This window comes from Gigantopelta aegis, chromosome 15 (genome assembly GCF_016097555.1).
Source record: "Gigantopelta aegis isolate Gae_Host chromosome 15, Gae_host_genome, whole genome shotgun sequence".
Classification (NCBI taxonomy): domain Eukaryota; kingdom Metazoa; phylum Mollusca; class Gastropoda; order Neomphalida; family Peltospiridae; genus Gigantopelta; species Gigantopelta aegis.
In genome coordinates, this window is record NC_054713.1 from 32097936 (window position 1) to 32116185 (window position 18250).

General features: G+C 37.1%; 1 long non-coding RNA gene across 3 annotated transcripts in view; it reads right to left on the minus strand.

Moving 5' to 3' along the window:
• Positions 1-8482: 8482 nt before the first annotated feature.
• Positions 8483-18250, minus strand: part of LOC121390593 — a 48643-nt gene continuing 38875 nt past the window's right edge. For all 3 annotated transcript variants that reach the window (XR_005960232.1, XR_005960230.1, XR_005960231.1), the window contains exon 5: positions 8483-9079. This is a non-coding gene — a long non-coding RNA (uncharacterized LOC121390593). The remainder of the gene's footprint in view (positions 9080-18250) is intronic.

Consider the following 18250-nt stretch of genomic DNA (forward strand, 5'->3'; position numbering starts at 1 on the left):
TTATATAAAAGTTGTGGTATATAGGTTGTACTGTACCAAATAAATTTCCCTAGACGACCATAATTTAAAATTGCATAGATTTTTAGCTCAGATAAAACTATTTTTTGTTTTTTGTAACAGTCACATATATCACCAATGACAGGACTTGTGCTATTAACTGCTCTATCAAAAGTTAGGTGCACTTCGAAATTTGACCCATCCAGTTGTTATTTGGATTAGTACTACCCATAGCATGCAGTTTTATTACAATATTTGACCCGTAAATTAACTCTCTCTCACACTCACTCACTCTCTCTCTCTCTGTCTGTGTCTCTCTCTCTCTCCCTCCCTCCTTCCCTCTCTCCCCTGTCCTCCCCTCCCAACCATCAGAGATGTGTTTGAAGCTTCCGTAGCCATAAGCACTTCTCCAAATTGTTGACTGGTCAGTACTTAAGTTTTATAAGAAGCAGAGATCAAATTTTTATTGGGTGGAGGTGGTGGGAGAGAAGCACAGCAAGTGTTGCCTTTGGTTTGATAACAACAATTTAGGCACTATGACAAGTTGGGAGGAGCACCAATGCAAACGTTTCCTTAAAAAAAAAGCACATGAAGACAACTTACTTGTACCTTCTGTCACCTTTTCTAAGACAAAAATTATTTCAATGTATGCATGGGAAGGGTACAGTAGCAAATCAGTTAAGGCACCATGGCAGTTTTCCTGTCATTGACAATGTCTGATCATCTTGGCACAATGGCAAGTAAAGAAGGCAAACTTGGGTGTCCTGGTAAGCACATGAAATTTTGTTCTATGACCAGGTTTAATCCATATCTGTGATGTCACACTATTGTTCAAGAATTTACACCTGTGAAACACGTAATGTAGGCCTTATAATATAGACCTGACAGTCACATTTTCAGTAACAAAATATAACAGAAGTTAATTTAGCAGTCACTTAAATGTTTTTAATTAATAATTTAAGGGATTAAGTCGGAAAATGCACTTAGAATTCTGGTTTCATGAAAAATTATTAACTCGCCTCTATGGGGTTCATGCATTACGTAATGGAGAATGTACAAGGATTTGTGGATTCGTGATAAATAATTCAAGAGCCCCGTATGGGTGTTAATTATTTTTCACGAATTTTTCACGAATGCATTCTCCAACTTTATCCATTATTCATTAAAACAAATTAAGTGATTGCTAAATTAATTTTTATTTATTTTTTATAATGAAACTATTGGTTAAAATGACAAAGAATATTTACAAAAATAATGTCAAAACTATAGGATCCTTTCGGACCTAACCTGAACAATTCAGTCAGGAAATCCCCAGCAGTGGATGGCTGGGATCAAGTATGATGCACATGCTAAACATGTAATCACTGATTTCCGATTTAGTTTCCGACAATCTTCGCTGTGTTCCGCCAGAATATATTACTGTCACTAGTATCAGGTTTATAAGACTTAAATTACATATTTCTTTGAAGATGTGTATGTTTGGCCTCATGGGCTAAAGCATTGTACTTGTTTACAATGAATATGTTTTGTCGGTAGTGGGGTTGAATTCCTGACCTGAATGCATAAAAAGTTCAAATTGCATTGTTTCGCAGATGTTGATTCTTGAAAAATAATTTACACCTAAAACAATATAGTCAGTGTTTCTGCCAGAAATAAATTTTTGGGCATGGCACAATGGAATTGAATGCAACCACAGTAAACAGAAAATGGGTTAAATTTAGGGTTAGGGTTAACAAAAATCATACAGTAATGATAAGAGTAATTAATTTTTTGTCAAAAGGTTAACTTAAAAGAAAATCTGAAAATATTTTTGGGTATGCAGTGTGTCCACAGACTTGAAATGACAATAAAGGAGATAACGTGGCTGGGGGGGGGGGGGGGGGGGGGGGTTGAGTTCGAGAGGGGATGATGTTCCCCCCTTTCGTCTGTCAAAATGTTTGAAAAAAAAACCCAACAAGTGACCTGAGATGCATTCCGACAGCATCTAGAGTCAACATTTCAAGGTTTGCCCTGAAGAAATCTGTCCACAATCTATAAGATTTTAACATGATATTATTATTAAATCATAACATAACATTCTATAAGTCAGATCATTTGTAACTTTCATTGCCAAAATATACAACCTTTTATATCCCTCGCCCTTTCTATTTCTTCAATGCAAATTCAACTTGAATGGGGATACCCCAACCCTCATCTTTAGCTTTATCCAGAATACATACAGGTAGAGGGCCAGTACCATATGGAGGACCAGTAGCCGAAGGCTGTCTTCAAAAGTTTTAATGTTTTTTTCATGAAAAAAAAAAAGCCTGTGTGACGTCTTAGGTCCATGTCGGTGCTCTGATCCCATTGGATACTGGTCCTCTACCTGTAACAATCCTGCACAAGGCTAAAGATATAGCTGGCATGGGCAAGGACTCTAATCTTGAAGGCTGTTATCATGATTCAGCCCTGCCTACCCTTTTTTTGAAACCTAAGGACTGGTGGAGACCTATCTTGTTACACCATAGATGGAGAGCTATACACTTATATAGACATGAATGGGAAAAGAGACCCTTATAAACCAGTGTTTTATTGCAGGAGCTCAATTTGAAAGTATAAAAGTCACTTGAATACAATTACACACTTAATTGTGAAGAAATAAGCCAATAAAAATGCAGACAATCTCCTTTTTTCAAAAGAAAAAAAAGGAGATTTGTCACACAAAAAAGTAGGAAATAAAGGAGATTTAGCAGAATCATGAAATAAAGGAGATTCTTTTAAATAAAGGAGACGTGGACACACTGGTATGGCACCATGCCTGTTTTACCCTCTGGCAGAAACCCTGAAAGTATGATGTCACAGGTATGTATTAATTTTCATTAATCCACACGTCGTTATACATTCTTTACTACTGAAGGCACAAAGGCTTGGCAAGGTGCCTGCAACAGGAAGGGTGTGTGGGGTCGCAGTTATATATTAATTCACTTTTTAACTGAGGGGAGGGGCTTGTGAAACTTTCAGTAGGGTGCCATGCAGTGCCCTACTGACCACTCACTCAACCTCTCTGACATGCAAATATAAACAGCATTCGAAATAATCTTAGCACTCGTCCGTTTGTTCTGACAAGTAAAAATCTGCTTGGACAAACAAAATGCACCTCTATGGTTGTCCAGTGGACAAGTAAAAATTTTCAATGCAGTTAAATTTTGATCAATCAAAAACACAAAACCATATATTTGCACAAGTGGAAATATTGACGGACAAGTAGATTTCTAGATGTAAAAAATTCTGCTTATTTCTATCACTGATAAAACAAAAATGTCAATGCACAAATTTCAGAGAACATTTTGTTTTCAAAATCTTGATTAACGATATTTCTATTGTGAATTGAAAATTGATTAGCAGCTACTGTTTAATGTTTTAAAATTGTGTAGAGATCTCCGAAAATTTGCATAGTAAATCGCAATGCGATACTAAACAAAATGTTCCCTGAATTTACAATACTGATATACTGTATAACAGCACAAAAACAAAAACACACTGAAAATGAAATAGAAAAAAAAGAGAAAAAAAGAAGAAATATGACTTTAAAGTTGACAGCAATCAAGATATACGTGAACAACAATGCTATAGAACCCGGAGTTGTAACCTCCACTACAGAATTATCTCCCCTTGTCGGATGTATATAAAGTACACCCGCGCATGGACAGACTATATATCCTAGTCTCGATTCAAAGTCCGGAATGACTGAATCAAGGAAGACCTCCTTCAGGGCAGGTGGGAGATAACTCTTGTTGTGCTAGCACTAAGTATGAATAATGATGAAAATTAGAAACAAATTTTCTGATAGTCTTATTCAACTAACTATGCTAGCACAACAATGCTATAATGGATGTAATGTAGAGCATGTGAATTTAACATTAAAGGGAGGAGGTAAGAAAAAAGGATGACTTACCCATTCAACCAGTAGTGTTTGTCTCAAGTAATAATACAGTGAAATAAAATCACATCATACGCAGTATAAAATGTCAAAAGTGACTTTTAAGATCAATTGACTACGACCCCAAATGATATTAAAACCAAAACCCAACAAGATGAGGAAAAACATCTCACCGAGTAATGGCAAAAAGACACTCGACTGTCCCAGTTAGTATCCGATTCCACCCCCACCCCGCAACCAATACAAGATAAATTTAGTAAATTATGTTTCAAATGCATTGTACTTTTTCTGTAATAACTTATTTGATGACTTAAAAATGCATCCCTTAATTTATAATTTAGAATGGTTTTAATTTCTCAAGATGGCTGCCACAATTTCCATTGAAATAACAGTTCCTTAAAATTCCAAAGTGATCTGAGATCTTGATAATCTCGCAACATAATTAATTTTTGTTGTAACTTAATCTTAAAGCCATCTTCGAAAACATATCAGAAACATACATTGATGTAGGTGGGGGAAAGTGACTAATTTACATAAATTAAAACAACCGCCCTATGGCATATGTCACAATAATATATACATTAATTTTGTATGTGTGCCAGTACAAGACATATTTAGTAAATGATGTTTTTAACTACTGCATTTTGTCCATAGTAACTTATTTGATGTCTTAGAAAGGCCTCCCATTATTTACAATTTAAGATAGTTTTCAGTTTTGAAGATGGCCACCAACATTTCCATTGAAATAACAGGGGTGTTTTTTTTAATTTCAAAGTGATTCCCCTATTTTTTTAACTTATTTGGTATATTAGAAAGTAGTGCTGCAATGATAAACCGGTAAACCGCTATATCGCGATGTTTCATCAGCTTGATACGAACCACTATAAGTTTTGTATATCGCGATTTTTACATGTTATTGTGTTCTTGTATCTTATTTGACAAAAAATATAGCACTTTACTAATTATACCACGCAACGCACTCGGGACTACCTGTATCGGCTGTCAATTAAAACATCGAAAGTGTACAAATAACCATGCATACCACTCATCTGTTTATGCAGCAACTTTAACTTAGCGATGACACAAAATGGCAGCAGGCGAAAAATTACATGCTTTTTAGCCTGGGACATCTTATCGAAGGTGACCATCTAGTATGTGGAATTGTTTTCATTGTTATGTTGGTTTGGGGGTTTTTTCTCACGATTTTTGTCTGGAAAAAACATGGGGGAAATCTACCGGTAATTAAAAGTTTATCCTAGTAAGAGTACAAAAATATTCCCTGTTGTTATCTCAAACTGTCAAACGTCCCAACGGTATTATCTGTTATAATTTTCTGAACACAGTACTGAATACTCGTATGTTGTACACATATATACAGTGGACTCTGTCTAAACCGGATTCTGTGTAATCCGGATCTCTGCGTAAACCAGTCCATTTCTGAAGTCCCGTCCAGCTACCGTTTATCTCTTAGGTATAAATCTCTGCCTAATCCGTACTCTGTCTACTCCGGACTCCGGATCAAAAATCAGTGGACAAAATCAGTCCACATAACAAGTAAAGCAGTATGTCACATTGTAGATTAATGAGTTCCATATATTACATGGTCTTACAGTTCATAAATCAGCCTATCTTTTGAAGACAAAACTGAAATTTGTGCATCACAATTCATTTCCTTTTATTACATGCAACCGTTTTTGCCCACTTTCTTCCACGTGCATCATTCTCTGTGTTGCCACTGCTCCAATAGGCATTTGAAATTACACTACAGGTAATACTAAACCAAATAATTTCCGGCTGGGTCAAAGTTTGAGGTGCACCGAACTTTTGATAGAGAAGTTAACACCACAAGTTGTGTGATTGGTGATAAATGTGAGTGTGTTGGTTGTAAAAAAAAATTACTTTCATTTGGACAAAACATGTATGCAATTTTATTTCATCTAGTACCACTGTGTCCGTTTTAGGAAATGTTGCCCCAATATAGGCAAAGGCGTATACAATAAATCCAAGGGGCTACTGATATTAATAAGTGCTATAGAAACATACAGCATAAATAAGTGTGATCTGCATGTGGCCTGAAATAAAGCCATTGCACGTCTAACATGATCTGTTTTGAAAGCTTTTAGGAGTGCTTAACTATTACAACTGATGAAACTACTAAAGCTGAAGTCATCCCTTTTGTCTTATAACTTAGTCTGGATAGAAGGAAATGTTTTATTTAACGACACACTCGACACATTTTATTTACGGTTATATGGCGTCAGACATATATATAGTTAAGCACCACACAGATACATGTATGGTGCCGAGTTACTATAATATTTAAAGTAATCAGCTTAAAGGAAGTAGCTGCATGTTGCAGTGTTATAGTACCGGCCATGTTGCTATGTTGTCACTGCATGTTGTTACTTCATTTAGCAGAGCCTTTATTAACCATTCTAACCTTTGCAGGAAAAAGCTGATTTCTTAAAGCAGCGTCCAGATATTCTCTATATATTATATATGATATATATCTCATCTTGTTCAACTTTTGAAGCAAAAATATTGAATGACACCAAAACCAAAACAAACACCATACAAAAAAAAAAAAAAAAAAAGGCATGTGGAAGTTCAAAAGATTTAAAAAGAAAGCAAAATAATTTGTTCATCTTTTCCTCTGTACTGACTCTCGGACAATGAAGTTGTGTTCCGTGGTGATTTCTCTCCCCCCCCCCCCCACCCTAGGGGCTGTGCTGCGTACACTTGGGCATTTGTCCAAGTATCGCATTGAGCACAATGGCCACTTGGCGACTATCACGCTACTCTACGGCGCTGATAGGAAGCGACGTTCACCAAGCAGAAGACGGAGGAGGCGACCTTAGACTACGCAAGGGGGGCCTAACTTGGCGGCTCAACCGCCAGGGGCGGCCCCACCTGTTCCGAAGAGGAGGACGAGACCGACAGGGGCGGTGCAGGGTGATCCAATCCCGGTGGCTAAACCACCGGGGGCGGTTCATTCTGCGCAAGCCGCCCCCACCTACTCGACCGAAGCACTCGCCAGGAGCGGCCCAGGGTGGACCAAAGCTGTCAGCTCAACTGACAGTGGCGGCCCCTCCTGAAGACATACCAGCTCAGATGGAGACGGGACACGTGGTCCATACTGACCCCCCAGCCAGCCCATCAGCACCTCCGGCAGTTCAGCGTGAGTCCAAGAGGAGGAAGGTGTCGGCGGCCACCATACCGAAGACATCCGACCAACCCGACTGGATTCTCGTCTGCGACCAGCTCTCATCAAGGTACCGAGGAGCAGTCATCGGCGACTTCACCGACTGCAAGCACCTCAAGGGACCTTGGTTAGACGAGCATTGGCGCCAACTTCCAACAGGACAAGGGAAGTACCAGATACAGACAGCCCTCCACGTGACGTGACAGCACAGCAGGACGGACTGTACAGGCAGGGACTCCTGATGCCATCTATGTCCAACGTGACCATTCATCGCATCCTAAAGATGGTACTGTGGGACATATATCCAGGAGCCGTCAACAGAAACATCAAGCTGTTGACTGAAGGACTACCCAACTTCAGGCCTGAACAGTCCATCACCTCGCCATGAGTCCTGCTGCGCCAACCTTAACTAGGACAGGTAACCTCCTTTTTTGGGCTTAGTTGGACTTTAAAAAATTTCGGCCGTGGCTCAAAATTCTTATGTTATTTTTTTTTATAAATAGTCCAACGCACTTCATTTTGGCGCCCGTTCAATTGCTCAAATCACCTTAAAACCTTTTAGGCTGAACAGTCAAATTTACTTTTGGAATTAATTTCTAGTCCGGACATGATTGGGATGCAGATTATTCTCCGTAGACTTAGCTTTTGACAGGTAGAACGAAGAAATCGAACTTCAGCCAATTACATTGTGGCCTTTACTTGGTGTTTACTAGTCAGTCCGCGCACTTGCTGGACCTTTACGAAATGGCTTTATTCCAAATTCTGCCCACTTCAAACTTACCCCCCCCCCCCCCCCACCCCCGTCCTGGACTTAGTCACTGGTGAAGTCAGAGATTAAGCCCATGATAGGCGTGCGTGAAACCTTCGTGGTATATATGCACGTAAATCCTTTTACTCACTCACTCACTCAAAAGAAGGGTTAGAAATTACTGAACAAATTAAGTTAAATCCAAACATAATACAAATAAACCGGCCTCGGTGGCGTCGTGGCAGGCCATCGGTCTACAGGCTGGTAGGTACTGGGTTCGGATCCCAGTCGAGGCATGGAATTTTTAATCCAGATACCGACTCCAAACCCTGAGTGAGTGCTCCGCAAGGCTCAATGGGTAGGTGTAAACCACTTGCACCGACCAGTGATCCATAACTGGTTCAACAAAGGCCATGGTTTGTGCTATCCTGCCTGTGGGAAGCGCAAATAAAAGATCCCTTGCTGCCTGTCGTAAAAGAGTAGCCTATTTACGTAGCCTATGTGGCGACAGCGGGTTTCCTCTAAAAAAAAAATCTGTGTGGTCCTTAACCATATGTCTGACGCCATATAACCGTAAATAAAATGTGTTGAGTGCGTCGTTAAATAAAACATTTCTTTCTTTCTTTTTTTTTTTAATACAAATAATTAAAGTTAATAAAGTTTGACCTCAATAAATACATAAACAAAATTAACAATAAAATATATATAATAGTTTTTGTAAATTAAACACCGTACAAGAACAAAGACCTTGAGATTCGGCCAGAATTTTAAAAATACATCTCACAAGAACATAATACATACAAGTTTAATTTAATTTGTAGTTGACATCATCATCATATGAATACTATTATAATCTAATAGCCATATTTCTCAAGTTTGTTTGTCATTACAACCCTTCTATTAAATAAAAGTAAATAATCTTCAAATATCTAAAAAATATATCTGAGTATACCATAATACCCAGGGTGCACCCCTCCGCATTTCCCCGGCCACCAAGTTTTAAAAAATCCAAAAGATTTTATAATTTTGACAGGCAATATAAAACAAAGGGAGACAACTCGAAATCATAAACCTTTGTGTTTATCTTCTGGTGTGACAACACTTCACAATTGAGATGTACAAACGCTCGATCCACTTCCGACACTTTCCCGTGTTGCTGCTGCAGCGATTCGTCGATCTTGGGATGGTGGTTCAGAAACATCCACTGATCTTCCTGAGGATAATAACAAAAGAATTAAATCTCTCACCTACATGTACCATGAACTTATTTGGTGTCATAAGATCAGTGTTCGAGATTATACCAGAATTTAATTTTGGATACCAGACTTCAATAACCCAGTATCCCACCAGGATACCATATAATGTTTTTGGGTTTTTTTAATCCTGCGCTGAAACAATGAAAGTCATCATTTACTGGTGAAATTTAGTAACAGTATTGTCCAAGTTTGTTACGATGTTATTTATGAATTTCATTTAAGTGGGATACTCAACTTTCAAGTGGGATAACAGATTTTGAAATGTTAGTATCCATGCAACTGGGATTTTTAATCTCGAATGCTGAAGATGTGAATTTTAAAAAATATATATATTTTAATGTTTAATTCTTTTTTTACATGCAGTGTTGACCACTCAAAAGAACAACCATTAAACCTGTTTCATCAATCTACGACCTACAGTTTGTGTGAAATGGAACTAAACGTAAAAACTTTAATGTTCAGCTAAATGCAAAAGTATTTTAATTAAAAATGTTTAATTTTTAATTCTTTCCACATGCTCTGTGATGAACATCAATAGGTGCAACTATGAACCAAGTTTCACTGATGTAGGACATACATGTAGTTTGCAAGGAACGGATCTAAACAAGAAACTTTAATGTTGAACAAAAGCAAATATATTTTAATTAAAAATGTTTATTTAATTAATTTTTAAATCTTTTCACAGACACTGTGATGAACACTTATAGGCACAATTATAACAGGGCTCGAACTTAAGAATTTATCACCCACGGCAATTAAAAAAACAATTGCAGTCAGTGAAAGGGCCTACCGACGGCAATTTTGAGTATGCCGACAGTATTTTTTTAAAACTTCACTAAAAGGTTATTTTTCTGTATATACAGGGCTCGCGCTGTCGGTAGCCAAATTAGCCATTGGCTAATTTTTACAAAAAATGGCTAATAAAATTTGCAAGTGGCTAAAATTTTTGCTAAGTCATTTTCTGTCTTCTGGTGTGAACAAACGGTTACATAATCTATCCGACACCTCAAACATAATAATACTACCAAATATTCAATTAGCGTAATAGCGATCTCGTGACCAGTAACGAGAAACAGTGTCATGCAGAATACAGTGTAGGCCTTATAATGTTTGCTTATTTTAATAATCACGGTTATTAATTTTAACGGCATGCATTCAACATGTATGACAGCAATGTCTGGAAGATCTGTAACTTGTTATTTTTACTTTGTAAAATCTATGAACCAAAGTAATAAAAACAGACCGACAATGTGTGTCTATTTGAATACACATGCCAGTTCAGGGCCAAAAGACATGTAGGCCATCTCACGGTCTGAGTTCAGCCAGACCAAGCGAAAACAAAACGTTTGTTAGACTGGTTTGTGCGCTTCACATTAAACCAAATGGACACAACGAACACCAATCAAATAGTTCGCGAACGTTAGGAAGAAAGTTTGTTGGCTGAACTGAGGACAGCTCTCGGTGCGAATATACGTCACGCTTCAGAGTCGGCCAACACTCGCATGCCAAGAGACATCGTTGCAGACATTAAACAATACATTTACGCAAAAGTAAATCTTGATGTAAATTTGTAGAAAAACAATAGTTATTCGTATCAATGAATACCTAACTGCAGTTTTTGTTTATTCCTTTGTCTTTGTTAATTTCGTACCTATGGTCGAGAGCACGCATGCAGATCGCGATCGCCGGAAATGAACATGCAGTATTTAAATTATACAAATTGCAGTTAAATGTACACTGAATAAAATTAGTTTACAATAATCATATTTGTTAGATAATTTTAGATATACATTTGTAAGACTGTGAGGTGACATTTAATAAGTTAGTGGATTTTAAAGACCGTAAATATTAATTTTATTAAGGGATTTGTTGTGGGGGTTTTGGGGGTTTTTAATAAATGGAGTATACTGTGGTGAAGTCGGCATTCTTAGCCGAAGGAAATTTTGTAAGCAGAAATCACAACAAGCATTTAACACGACGCTGAAATCAACAGCAACAACATGGCACAAATTATGAAATCGTTTAGGGTGGGGAATTGATGGGTCACTTAAAAAAAAGAGAAAAAAAAAAGTTATTTAAACTAACATAAAGATTGCTATTTAAAGAAATAATGAGTTCTATATATATATAAAAGCTCTCAAATTTTTATTTGGGAAAAAAGGAAGAAAGAAAAAACACCACCATCCATAAAGATCCAAAAATCGTGTTAATTTAATATCATAAGCCTTAGAAGTGGGGGTGGGGGTGGGTGTATGGGGTACTGGCTTCAAACTGAACCAACCCCACCCCCGCTGAAAAAAACTCGAAGTAATATATTAACTGCCCCTACCCCCATTGAGGTTTTGTTATTCCTATTTATTCCAGTTTGTACACAATTAGCTGAAAAAGATACATTTTCATATATAAATACTCTATACAGTACTGCGTAAAACAAATTTGGCTAAAACATTTTCAATATGGCTAATAAAAATTCCATTTGGCTAATATTTTGGCTACAGGTATTTTTGATCCAGGGTGAGCCCCGATATATATATAGTCATATTTCTTCAATTTCTGTCAATAAACTTCAATAAACAAGAATTTATTATGAATGGAATCATGGACTACTAGCATAAGCTAATGTTTAACAAAACTTGGCGGTTCTGAGATGAAGTTGCATGCCCAAGATTTCAGTGAATACGACATGAAAATTGTTCTATAGATGACATTAAATTGTATAGTGTGAAACGTTTGGTTACCGTATATTGTGTGTTGGTTAACTTTCAGGAAATACCTATCCCTTATTTTGCCCCTCAGTATCTGGTACTGAAAAGTTGGTACGATGCGCAAGCTGCCTTATTTTTTAATGCACTATTGGTTAAAACGTAGTTCAGTTAAAACGGAGTGTCAGTCGGACATTCATGGGTATTCGTTTTGCTAAACCAATCAAAGTTTTAATATTATTATTTTACAGGCCTGCACAAATTGCACGAACAATCGTTTCATTTGTGCATTGGTTATGCCATTTTATTTGGCATAACCAATTTACCGTTCATGTAAAATTTACTGAAGGATTAGTCCCGGCAACGTACCAACATATTTTTATCGCGAGTACAAACATTAGACTTGTTCCTAACGCAATGCTTTTTCATAGCGCACAACGTAACCAGTCAAGTTTGTATAAATATCTTGTGAAGTAGGTGCATTCCCATTGGTTGTTAGAAGGCATTATAGCCGAATTTAACCAATCAAAATTGGTCATATTGTGATTAGCAAGTGTCATTCTAAAAAAACTTCAGCCGATTACGGAAGAGATGTTTCTGGAAAGAAAAAAGTTTGCATGGCGGCTGAACGTTATAGGATTAAAACGTTAAGTTGGCATGGCGGCTAAAGAAACGGTGACACTGAAAACATTCAAGAAATGGCCTTTTTCCAAACATTTAGATTTTTCTTTGAATGAGGACAATCGTATTGAAGAAACTAAATGTATACCTTGCAGCCAGAAATGGTTAGAAATAGTAGCAGTCAAAAATGCAGCAACTTCGTGGTTCGGTATTGAATAATGTCAAACAATACATCGATGGAGTTCAATCATTACATTCATAAAGCAAACGTTGAAAGGCATTGTAAACTAGGTTCACTTCACGAGTTTGCTGTGAATCTTATCAAAACGTCAGTAAATGTTAATGAAAGGAACCAAGGACAAAGTGAAGATGAAAATGATGGCGAGTCAAATTTTAAAATTAAAATTAATGGTGCACAATTAGTTTTGTTTTTCTTTTTGATATTAGCAACTAGTTTTAATAGAATAATAACAATTTTGAAATGGTTGATTTGTTTTTTCTGTCAAAGGTGCAAAAACATGACATCATTCCCCCCCCAAATGGAAATGGCTAATATGAAAAAAATGTGATCGACTTTTTTTTCTCCTTTTAATTTTTAACTTTTTCTTTTCTTGGATAAGCAGTTTTGACAAAACAGTTCTAGATTTTTTTTTTTTTTTAGATAATATTCTTTTAATATAAGATGCGGAAAAAAATATTCGCCCAGTCCCCCCACACCTCATCAATGTAAAGAGTGATTTTTTTTATCAATAATTATAAATGAATGGGAAAGACTTCCGAACGTTCCAGCATGCATGCTAATACTATCAATAACCCTAACCCTAAACCTGAATGAACTGAATGCTGGAATGTTCAGAAGTCTTGCCAATGAATGAATGAAGGGGGAACCGGTTGGATATTTTGTCTAAGCTGCTTTATTTCCTCTCTACATCTGCTGAGTTCCTCAAGTTTTTCACGACATTCTTCTAACACATCAAATATGTATGTGCTGTCAACCTCAAATACATAGGTTACGTGTGTTGTTTGTAAGACTTCATGGTACACTGCAGTACATCCAACAAACTCGTACTGTAGCATTTTGTGGTGGTAGCGACTAATCTTTGCTTTCATAGCTGGGGTCACCAACAATATTGAAAATATACATGTGCAGGGATTTACCGGACGCACAAAACTTGCGTATAGGATGCATTAAAACTTAACTGGACCAGCAAAAATAGAGATACTGCGTCCCGTGGGACGCATAAAATATCTGACATTTTCAGTAACCCTGTCCACTATCAAAGATCGATCATTCTGTGTAAGACACTATTTATTTTCTACCTATAAACTGCGGATTCCCCATATCGAAAACAAAAAGTTTTAATCTCTGGGAACACTGCGTCTTTATCCTTTGCTGCGCTTAATCGTGTAAAGTTGGTAATTTCCGGAAAGAGATCGCGGATTTGCGATCATTCGGAACTTATCGTCAACAGGCCGAACACAATCGGAAATTCCCTGGCGAATAAAACAAATTGGTTAAATGTTCTGATTTGCATTAACAAACAAGTAGCACGATTCATAAACAACGCATGGTGTTGTGAGTGTCATTTAGCTTGCAGGAAATGGTTCAAATAATTATACAGATCAAAGTGAAATGTTGATTTTGAAAGAATAAACAATGAATACCGACATTGATTTCCCGAAAGGAAAAACAACAACATAGCTTGTTAAATTTACTTTAATGAAACATATATAGTATACACGTGATTTGTTGTCTGCAGCTCTCTGTCATTTGTGTGGTTTTGGGACCCTTTGTTTTCAGGTTGGGACCCCCAGAAAAGAAAGAGGTGAGTCCAAGGGACCCCCATTTCAGAAAAACAAGGTAAATCCCTGCATGTGTAGATCATAGTTGAATATTATTATTTCTAGTTTAGTTACACAATGTCATAGGTTAAACAAATAAATAACCCAGTAATAAAAACAATGTCTTGTAAATCTGTTTTATATCTCTATTTGTTCAGACTGGTGTGCTATTGTATTTCAGATTCTACTGGGCAAACAGACAAAACTGAAGTTGAAGACAAAGCTCAAGGTCATACTGATGAAATGTTCATTTCACAGTCATCCTCCTCATATTTAAAACTGTTTCGTACAGCCTTATATATTGTCAACCAAGATGAACACTATACAAAATTTAAAACTTTGATCAATCTACAAAAGGAAAAAACTGTGTGAAGATCTTAGATGGAAAGTCCAGTTGTTCTGCATGTAAAGATGATCCACACATTAGCAGAAGTACGGCAAGATGTGAAAGATATTCTTAAAAGATCTAATTTCCTGTCAGGTATGTGTGATGGGTCTGAAGCTAGAAAAAGCAGCGAAGAGAAAGAGTTGGTGTTTGTAAAGGTAGTTATTAAGGGAAAACCTGTTTGTTTGTTTCTAAAATGTCGACGCATGAGAGACTTTGGTGGCACAGATGCCAAATCATTGCAAAAAGCATTTGTTAGTGCATTCAACAGTAATATCTGTTGAAAGTAATATCTGTTAGGGCAGATGGAGCATCAGTTAACATAGGGGTTATTAATGGTGCCATGGCTACACTGAAAGAATACATACCATTTCTACTAGCGGTTCACTGCTCTTTGCACAAACTTGAACTTGCAGTATCTGATGCATACAAAAACTCTAGTGAGTTTAAAGATACTGATGAATTTCATGATGAATCTGTTTTACCTATTCCGAAACAGTGATAAAAATTGGAGGCTGATGCTCCTTATAGCTGAGAAGTTGGATGTCACCATCCACAGACTCTCCAAGGTTCATGGAACTTGCTTTCAGACCCACAAAGAGAGAGGATCTATGGGCCGGAGTCTGTTACCACAGAAGTGTGCAATGTAGTCCACTTGTAATGCATATAGTTGGTGAAATAGTTGGCCCAAGAATAGAACAAGTATGACTCAGTGGTTTTCCCTTTTAAAAAAACAACTATTTTCCGTTCCATGTTTTTGTAAATTCTGTTTCATTTCCGTTTCAGACTACAATATGTAATCAACAATTGAACTAACACAAGTTGTGACAAATTAAAGGGTCCGAAAATTGTATGGCGTCGACATGCGTCACTATTTGTCATTAAATCAAAGTAAGCCTACATATTACATTGTAGTTGCGAAAAATCACATCAGGAGCAAAGGCTACAATTATAATAACTACATAAAGCATGATTGTCCAACAATTAAGTGCACTGCTTTATTCAACGGGGCTTAGGGTTCACAAAACGTAAACATTTATTTTATCATCTCTTCGAGTCTAACGTCGTCTGAAAATTGAAGTATGCGCATGACACAGCGGAAAAAAGAAAGAAAGAAAAGTTTTATTTAACGACGCACTCAACACATTTTATTTACGGTTATATGGTGTCAGACATATGGTTAAGGACCACACAGATTTTAAGAGGAAACCCGCTGTCGCCACTACATGGGCTACTCTTTCCGACTAGCAGCAAGGGATCTTTTATTTGCGCTTCCGACAGGCAGGATAGCACAAACCATGGCCTTTGTTGAACCAGTTATGGATCACTGGTCGGTGCAAGTGGTTTACACCTACCCATTGAGCCTTGCGAAGCACTCACTCAGGGTTTGGAGTCGGTATCTGGATTAAAATCCCATGCCTCGACTGGGATCCGAACCCAGTACCTACCAGCCTGTAGACTGATGGCCTAACCACTACGCCACTGAGGCCGGTCCAGCGGAAATAAAGTAATTACATTGCAACGTTCAGCCAGCCGTTTTTTGCTAAATGTTTGCAAACATATTTTGACTGGTGGTTCCTGAAATGGTCATTCGGTTTAATGTGTAGCGTAAAAATCTGTCTTCCAAGACAAGCGTTAGCGTTAAACCATTGGTTAAACTTACTCCTGGGAAAACAACCTGTCCCATCTGTGCAGGCGCAACAGACTAAGCAGTAAACCAACCCCAAGTTCTGCCAGCAAACGTTTCGCTAACGTTCACGAAGTATTTGATTGGTTCCCAATGTGACCATTTGGTTTACCGTTTACAATAGTTTACAATAGTAAAATAGTATTTATTTTTTTAACTTCGTGGAAAATCGTAATTCCGTTTCCAAATGTAAATTCCGTTTCACAATGGGAATTCCGAGAATTCCGTCCGTTTTCCGCGATTGCGGAAAATCACTGCATGGGTCTAACTGTGTGCTCATGAATCAAAACAAAATATATTTTAAAAACAAAGGCAATGACCAGTAATGGACGCTGTATTCGTGGGAAACTCAAAGGATTCCTAAAGAAATTAACCCATAGAAGCTGAGCTATACATTCAGACAAGAACCAAGAAAATATGAACTGGAGTCTGAGCAACTGTGGCGAAAATAGACGTTGGAAATGAGGGTAGTAAACGTTGCATGCGACGCCTTGTTTTGCAACCACTGTATGAAAGCAAAGATTAGTCGCTACCACCACAAAATGCTACTGTACGAGTGTGTTGGATGTACTGCAGTGTACCATGAAGTCTTACAAACAACAGCACAAGTACATGTAACCTATGTATTTGAGGCTGACAGCACCTTGATAACAGACATATTTGATGTTAGAAGAATGTCATGAAAAACTTGATGAAATCAGCAGTTTATTTATTGAATGGACGAGAGAAAAGGACTCCATCATATGTTGTAATATGGGATAGAAATTTTCACCACTGAAGGTGTATTTTTTTCTATCCCACATACATGTATGATGGGTTTCTAGCCTATAGATAACCACAGCAGACCTGTCAACCCTCCCAGATTCCACAGGAGTCTTCCGGTGTTTGTTCAAATCTCCCAACCTCCGCACGGGAGACAATTTCTCCTGTTAAATGACATTTTGGTAAGCATAAAAAAAAAACGATCCCCTTTTGCCAAAATAACATAAGGGAAGTAACTCTGCTTTTTTTCTCATTCGAAAAATGTAGGCTACTTTTATTTCAATTTCCGAGAATGTAACAGGCCGAATTGTCCCGACTGTTTAACCTTTGCTGAAGTGAGAATTGTGGAATATTTATATTGTTGAAAAAGCAGATGAAGTTTATAAAATATGATGTGTTATTATAATGTTTGTTGTCATCGTAATGGCTACGAAGCGTGTTGCCGCTGATTCAACAGGCTGTGTATTGACATTTAGTGTTGCCATATATAAAACTATCCAATTTATTTTAATAATGCCTCTGAATTATAAAATGTCTTCCCACTAGATTACATAATGCAACTATGACGAATCTGAAGTGCCAGACTCTGGCCCAGAGTTGACAGCAATACACATGATACATGTTAAAATCACGTCTCAGCAAGACAACGAAAAGACCAGTTAGCTATATAAACATACTTGTGTCAGTTCATTTTGTATATTTGTGCAGTAAAATGTTGGTTACAAGGGTACATTTCAAGAGATTATTTTTGTACAATTAATAAATGTTGTGTTTGACATAAAGTTACTCACAGAAATGGGTATAATTCCGGTATATTTCACACAATGTCCGTAATGAGGTTTTACTTATGATTAATGGAAATATGTTTATTGCATCATTATGATTTTAAATAAATACCACACCACTGTTCCTCATTATAGTAAAAACCGAATATTAATTTATAAGATTTATATAAATTTGTCTTTGGTACTTACACTAACCACAAATGATGATGTAACGTAACCTGTAAGGCTGTAAGTGTAATACCGTAAATGTACTAATTTTTTAATTTCTTGTTTGTGTTCTTAACATTTTTGGATAAGAGAGTGGGTTTTTTAAATATGTATTAAATCATAATAATATTTAAACT